Source organism: Silene latifolia, chromosome 6 (assembly GCF_048544455.1).
Source record: "Silene latifolia isolate original U9 population chromosome 6, ASM4854445v1, whole genome shotgun sequence".
NCBI classification, from domain to species: Eukaryota; Viridiplantae; Streptophyta; class Magnoliopsida; order Caryophyllales; family Caryophyllaceae; genus Silene; species Silene latifolia.
In genome coordinates, this window is record NC_133531.1 from 108,996,255 (window position 1) to 109,004,514 (window position 8,260).

General features: G+C 39.4%; 1 non-coding gene across 1 annotated transcript; it reads right to left on the reverse strand.

Moving 5' to 3' along the window:
• Positions 1-7,894: 7,894 nt before the first annotated feature.
• LOC141589104 (small nucleolar RNA R71) lies at positions 7,895-8,001 on the reverse strand. Its single transcript, XR_012520057.1, has one exon. It is a non-coding gene; the product is annotated as a small nucleolar RNA R71 (small nucleolar RNA).
• Positions 8,002-8,260: the final 259 nt, after the last annotated feature.

Consider the following 8,260-nt stretch of genomic DNA (forward strand, 5'->3'; position numbering starts at 1 on the left):
ATCAATCAAAATAAAGCCACATAGTCATTAACATAAAGAGGAAAAAGGAGATTGGAAAGATCATACCATGCGGTCTTCAATATCCTCATGTCTCGGATGTAGCGTAGTCAATCAATGTGAACAAGGATGAACAAACACAATGTATACAAGACAATATATACAAGTCTACACTACAAAGGAATGAACATGTTTTTGATTTTTTCAATTTTTCAATTTTTTTTTTTTGGATTTTTCGAAATTTTTGATTTGTTGAATAAAATTCAAGTTAGAATTTCCCATCCCCACACTAGTATGGGCATTGTCCTCAATGGCCAATACGATAGGAAATTATGCAATGAATATGGATGATTTCTAAGCTAAATGAAAGCTATACTAAGCTACACTACATGATGCATGTGTTTTTGTTATGACGGAGAGCATAATTTAAATTAGCTCCCGATGCATATGCATGGACTTCCCCAAACCAAAATAGACATTATTTCTAACGTCTTGAATTTCGGGGTAGTTCATGCACATGGAATGCAATGCATGAAACTACAAATTGTCATTTTGGATTTTACAAGTTGGGAACAATAAAAAGAACACCTTAATAAAGCCAAGGTGTTAGTCCTCCATGTTGCTAGGACTCCACAAAAAAATTGATCAAAATAAAATAAAGACAAGGTAAGTAGATAAACCATAAGAGAGGTGAAAGAATGTAGGAGCCTCCAAGGTATGCTAATCCTCCATCATATCATCATTATCATCATCTTCCTCCATAGATGTGGAATCATCTCCACTCCCACTTTCACTTCCTTGCTCTTCCTCACTTTCCTCTTCCTCTTCTTGAGCTTCTTCTTCTTGAACACCTTCTTGAACCTCTTCTTCTTCACCTTCTTCATCAACACCCTCATCATCAACATTCTCCTCTCCACCCGGTTTTCCATCACTAGAGGTGCGAGGAAAGAAAACTTCCCTATCCGTCCAACTAGGCAAAGGACATGATGGATCAAGAAGTCCTTGCCTAGCTAGATGTAGGAGGGGCGGATATTGGGCCTTGTAAGCATCCACTCTATCATTGTAAGCTTGCTTGTGCATTTCCCTCATGAGTAGAGTCATGTAATCATTTCCTACCTCGACATCCTTGGGTTTGAATTCGTGATACTCAAATGGGTAAGGTGGGGTGATAATGGAGGAGGAGGGCTTGTCAATCTCGCCTCTTTGTTGTTGAATAATATACTCGGTCTCCTCGGAGAGTGGAAGAAGATAGTTCGGTCGGTGAAAATTCAATCGGTAAATCTTTGAAGGCAAGGTGAAGGATCTTGCTTTATTGGTTAACCACCCATATTTGGTATCAAGAGAATCATGCTTGACCCATTTAAACTTGTGAATCATGGTGTCCATATTAATGAGATGGCCACCTTTAACTGCCACATAAGTGTTGTCTTTGTTGAAATTTGGGTTAAAGTGCTTGGCCAAATGGGTAACTAGTCCTCCATTTACAATGAAAGCGGTGCCCTCTTTACCACAATCGACATTAATCCATCGTTCAACCAAAAGTCTTAGAGCACTATATGGCTTAGTAAATTCCCTTCCTATGTTCAAGGCTGACTCAAGAAGAACACATCGAGCTTGGTAAGATGATTAGGGCCATTTCTTGCTATCAAAGTATTCCCAATGACCTTATTCCACACTCTAATGCCTGGATGGTGGACTAATAGAGCATGACAATCATGAAAGCGCACAAATTGCTTCCCGGAAATTGTCATCCAAAGAGAAGCAGGGCCATACTTGTCGGGGATCTTTGTGTATTTCGGGGTATCGCTAAGGCCTAAAATCTTACTAAATTCACCATAAGTGATGCGTCTATCAACATTTGCAAGACAGAACTCGATGTGGGTTTTAGTCTCCACCCTTGTGACTTTCAAGGAACTCAAAAATTCCAAGGTGAGGGAGGGGTATGTCAATTCTTTCATGGTAAACAATTTACCTAATCCTATAGACTCAAAGAAGGTTTTGGTTTGTTCAAGAACACCCAATTTTGACAATGCATCTTCACAAATAAATTTTGTAGGCATAATGGTCTTCTTAGCAAAGAGAACAAATTTATCCCTATGAGAGTCGGAAGTGAAATTTACCTCCGAATAATTGGATAATTGCTCAATGACCGGAGTTGTTGATGTTGTAGCTTCCATAGGGGGACCTTGTTGAACCTCCAACCTTGCCTCATGGACTACCAATGCCTTTGACAGTTGTTTTGCTTGAAGAGCTTGTTGCCTTTTTGAAAGTGTCTTCTTTGGGGCTGCCTTGTTACCTCCTTTAGTTCTTGCCATTCTCCTTTGCTTGATTACACCAATGAAAGATTGAAATATTCAATTTTTAGTGATACCCAAAACGATTTAGGATGAATGTTGTTTTCTATCCTAAAAATCGACTCAAAGGTTGAAGATTTTGGTGTTTGAATCAATTGTTGTTGCAAAAGGAGTGATTAATTTTTGTTGTGAGGAAGTTTGGATTTGATTTTGTTGATTTTGGTTGAGGAAATTTTGTTTTGTTGATATAGAGGATGACGGTTTTTGGGGTTTTTGGCTTTTGGGTAGTGTTTGAATGTAGAAGAAATGAAAATGAATGAGAGAAGAGGGTTTAAAAGACCCAATATGTTTGAAACAGCAGGGGAAGACGAGCGAGCCAAGGGTCGGGATGCTCGGATTCTTCGTGTTTTGTCTCAGGAAAAGACGCCATAGGACGAGCGTCTTTCAGCAAATACAAGCGGATTTTTCAATTTGAGAAGAGCGTCTTTCTGGACAGACGCTCCGATTCTGTTACAGGGAGAAACTTTAAAATTCAACAGCAGAAAGACGAGCGTCTTTCCTGTAAGAAACAGCGTCGAGAATCGAGGAGCGGATTCTTAATTGAGACGCTCGGATTACTGTTTCGAACCATTTTTTGAATGCGGCTCGCGCGGATGAGCGGATTATATCTTAGACGCTCGGATTCCTTGACGACGAGCGGATTCTCCTTTTGGCTGCTCGGATTCTTCCTTGACCACACAGATTCAGGTCCATCCGTGGGTACTGCATAACCCGTGTCATTTTCATTCTTTAATTCTCGTGTTCTTCATTGTAGGGGCACTACAAATGCATGAATAGCCTAGGCAATTGCTATCCCCACACTAAGTCAAAGCACTACATATTAATGAAATCATAAGTCCCTCCCTCACTTCTCTCAAAATGATGAATATCTTGATCAAGGCACAAAAATATAAATCCAAAAATGACAAAGAATGCAATGTAAAAATTGAAATGCAAGTTAGGGAGTTAGAATATTTACAAATGGTGGTTTAGGGAGGACTCCACCAAACTCTCATCCAATGTGAGATGTCAAGGGGGCATGTTCAAGGTGTTGTTGATGTTACTCAACACCTTGAAGAAGTAAGCTTGTTCATTATCATGATAAAGATCCTCAATATATCTTTACACTTGTTTTTCTCCTTGATGGTCTTGATTCATAGCATTACCAATGTAGGGATTGAATATCCCTTGGAACTCATCGTCCTAAAGACCTCAAACTTCGTCTACTTGATCACTAAGAATTTATTGAGTTGATAGAGACAACTCTCTTTCTTTCTTGTTTTGGCCAATGAGGCTATCCTCTTCATTGTTGGATTTGGGTGAGCTTTTCAAGCTCTCTTTGTTGCTATTCCCTTGCTCTTTGAATAGAGCATCATCAATTTTCTTTTTCCATTGGAATTTCGACTTCTTCCTATCATCCTTCCGGCTATAATGATCAACAATAAAGCATGGTTCATGCAATCGGGGAGCTCTCATGGTCTTGTCAAGATTGAAAGTTATGGTATCATCTCCCACTTCTAGAGTAAGCTCTCCATGCTTTACATCTATCACCGCACCCGCGGTGTGCAAGAAAGGTCTACCTAGGATGATCGGAATATTGGAGTCTTCTTCCATGTCAACAATGACAAAGTCCACCGGGATGAAGAATTTGCCGATTCTCACGGGAACATCTTCCCATATCCCTAACGGTGTCTTCGTCGATCTATCGGCCATTTGGAGTGTGATGTTGGTACATTTAAGCTCTCCCATCCCTAGCCTTTTACTAACCCAATACGGCATAACACTCACGCTTGCTCCCTTTAAGGATTGCACTACTCACCTTAGTGAAGGCGATAGTTTCAAGCTTCCAGATCGACTTTTTTTTCGTAAGGATGTCCTTCATGTACTTTGCATAGGCCGGCGCGTGATTGATTAATTCCGTGAAAGGAATCGAGACTTCCAAATTCTTCACAATTTCCATGAATTTTCCAAGTTGGTCATCAAACTTAGGCTTAGCTTGACAACTTGGGAATGGAAGTCTAATCACAATAGGCTCCTTCTCCTTGGCCTTTTCTTCACTTTTCTTTGAAACTTCTTGATTTGTTGGTTCTCCTTTCTTGGAGTTTTGCACAACTTTTTCTTTGTCACTAGCTTCCACAACTTCGTCCTCAACTTGCTTCTTTGGTCCTTCATATCTCGTACCACTCCTCAAGTGAATGGCACTAACCGTTTCATGTCTTGGGGGATTACTTTGAGGTGGTAATTGCCCCTTTTGTCTTTGAGAGTTTGAAGATGCTAGTTGGGTCAATTGAGTTTCCAACATTTTTGTGTGGGCTAGGATGTTGTTGATGGTGATGTCTTTTGCTTGGCTATCTTTTTGCATTTGTGTGAAAAATTCTTTTTGATTCTTTTGCATTTGGAGGACCGCTTTTTGAACATCAAAACCTTGGTCATTTTGTTGATTGTATAAAGTTTGATTTTGGTAACCTTGGTTTTGGTTGAAAAAGGGTATTTGATTTTGGTTTCTCATGGGAGGTGGGGTGTATGTTTGTTGAGGGTTTTGAACATTTTGGCTTTTGTATGAGAGATTTGGGTGGAATTTGGTGTTTTTATTGTAGTAAATGGAATCAGGGGTACCACTCTTGTATGCTTGAAAAGCATTCACATGTTCATTTGTTCCCCTACATTCACTTTGGTCATGTCCCAAAGTTCCACAATTCTCACATATCCCACTTGGGATTGATGAAGATGCTACCATGGCATTAACATGATGCTTTGGTGATTTTGAGGCTTCTTCAAGTTTAGCCATAGCCTTTTCAAACTTCAAGTTAATGGTATTAATATGAGCACTAAGTTGAGCACCCAATTGAGTAATAGAGTCCACTTCATGCTTTCCTCCTCTAGTAGCCTTGCGAGGTCTAATATATTGTGAATTATGGACCGTCATTTCCTCAATCTTGTTCCAAGTTTGATTATCGTCAACTTCGGTGAACATAGCATTTGATTCCATGTTGAGAATGTTTCTTGAGTCTTCATAAAGTCCGTTCCAAAATTGTTATACCAAGAACCACTCGCTAAGTCCATGATGAGGACATGAGCGACAAATTCATTTGAATTGCTGATGTGACCATAATTGGCGCATATTTAGCCCCCGAATTACCATTGTTTCTATGCTTTTTAGTGCCTATTTGGGTCATTTCTTATCTTTAGTTCTTTGTTTTGCATATTCTTTGAGATTTTGATCCCTTGGTAGGAAAGGAGTAAGAATCTTGCATTTTCATGGCAAAACAAGGCTAAATTGATCATATTCAATGACCAAGCATCAAGGAGAGACAAGACTAGAAGGCCTTTGTACATAGCATAGTAGAAGAGCATTGTTGAGAAAAGGATCCTTGAGTCCCCAAGGAAATCCGCAAGGAATTCATGAAGAAAAGGGAAGAAAAAGAAGAAGGAAAGCTGCTGAACTACAATCCGAACGGATTGTAGAGAATCCGTCCGTCCTCGCCAATCCGAGCGTCCCGCAAAGGAATCCGCTCGGATTCCCCATGCCCAGTCCGAGCGTCTTGTTCCTTGATCCGCTCGGATCGTCCATCCCAGATCCGGCCGTCCGACTCCCCCAGCACGGATCACAAAGACAAAGACACGATTTCGTTCTTCAAGCTACGAAATGGAGAAGCCCTTCTCTCGGATAATCCCGGAGGCTCCTTGCTCAACTTAAAAAGTGTAATTACTAGTTTAGCCCTTAGTTAACCCTAATGCATCCTCCCTAATTTTCACTATAAATACCCCATTAGTCTAATTAGAGGAGCATGTTCTTCTTATCAATAATTAGTGTAGTTAATATCAATCAAATCTCTCTTCAATATTGTAATCAAATATTAATCAAGTTTTAATCCAAGTTTTAGTTCTTTAATCTCTCTCTTGTTCTTACTTTATTTTGGGTAATTGAAGATTATTTGGGTTATTATTGGGAGATTGACAACCTCTCAATCTAGGATTCAAGTACTTCTATTATTCTTGCTTTATTATTGGAATCATTAGTAGGTATAATCTCTTAATCCCTTTTTAATTATTGCTAATTACTTTCATTTATTCATCATGTTTCATTATGTTAGTATGATTGACAACCTTTCTAGCATGATCAATATGATAATGAGTGAGTAGTCTCTTAGCTAGGGTTTAATGGGTGATTAGGGGAAACCAACATGGGGAATGATTCATGCTTAAATTAATATGCTTTCATATCTTATTTGCTTGCTTGTTTTGATCTTAATACATGCACATGTTATATTTGATGAAATGCTAAGCCTATGAATCCTTGCATTTACTATCATCTTCTATCCTTTCAACTTGACTTGTAAGACATAACCCAACTCGAGTCTTGTTAGACCATGCATGTGTTAAGTAGGGAAGATTAAGTCGACTTGTAGGTGTTGTACAATCCAAGAGATTCGGCTCCGGACCCAAACTTTCCTAGGATTGTAAGATATAACCCAACTCAATCCATCACAACAATAATTGCTTGCTTATAATTTGAGAACATGTTTGTATGATCATATCCCATGATTCCCCTATGAACCCATGACACCCTAGTGCTTTTAATCAATTGTTTACACCCTTATTTCATTTACCTTGTTAGTTTATTTTCATTGCTATTTTAGTTTAGTAACCTTCTACATCAACCCAATTTGTGACACCCCTAGACACCACTAGTTACAATAGAATCTTCATTTCAATACCCGTCCCTTGGGATCCGACCTTTACTTGCCTCTTTACTAATTGTAGAGTTGTTTGTGAAGTATAAATTGTGTTTTGTATCGACCATTGACCAACGACCACATATGCTTAATTGTGAACACCAAATGGCTCCGATCAAAAATGGCGCCGTTGCCGGGGACGGTGTTTAATTGATTTAATATTTCTTTTATTGTTTTTAGTTGTGTCTTTCTTCACCTTGGGGAAGTAAAACTCCTCAAGGTTTGTTCTAATTGTTTTTGAGTTGTTTGATATTTTGCATGTCTAGAAGGTTACAAAGAGATTTGTTACCTTTTGACCGTGAAATCGAAAGAACCTTGACGAATAATAGGAGACTTGTTAGGAGGAATTTGGGAGGTGTTGGTGAAGTTGTTCAACCCACTAGTGAGTTTGTCAATCCTTTCGCAATAGAAGGAGAAGAAAACCCATTAAACAATACCACACAAAATCCACCTACAATGCCTAAATTCTCGTCACACTCTATACCCACCGAGGAGGATCTACCAAATGGTACTCCTACCCCACAACATCTTACCGGAAACTTTATTGCCAAGTCCGCCTTCATTCAACTAGTTGAGAGGAGTCAATTCGGGGGAATGCCTAGTGAGGACCCTCATTCTCATATGGAAACATTTTGTGATTATTGTGAAGCTATCTCTCAAACGGGCGTGACTCAAGACCAAATAAGATGGGTCTTATTTCCTTTTTCGCTAATCGGCACCGCAAAGCAATGGTTGAAGGGCCTTGATAAGGCCACCCTTGGAATAGATTCTTGGAAGAAGCTAGCTCTAGCTTTCTACAAAAAATTCTACCCACCGGAAAAGACCAATATGCTAAGAGCTCAAATTACGGGTTTTAAGCAAAGGGATGAAGAATCTTTGTATGAAGCTTGGGAGCGGTTCAAAGGTATTTGTCGCTCATGTCCTCACCATGGACTTAGCGAATGGTTTTTAGTGCAACAATTTTGGAATGGTTTATATGAAGATTCAAGGAACATTCTCAATATGGGATCAAATGGAATGTTCACCGAAGTTGATGACAATCAAACATGGAACAAGATTGAGGAAATGGCGGTCCATAATTCGCAATATAGTAGGCCTCGCAAGGCTACTAGAGGAGGAAAGTATGAAGTGGACACCGTTACTCAATTGGGTGCTCAACTTAGTGCTCACATTGACACAATCAACTTGAAGTTT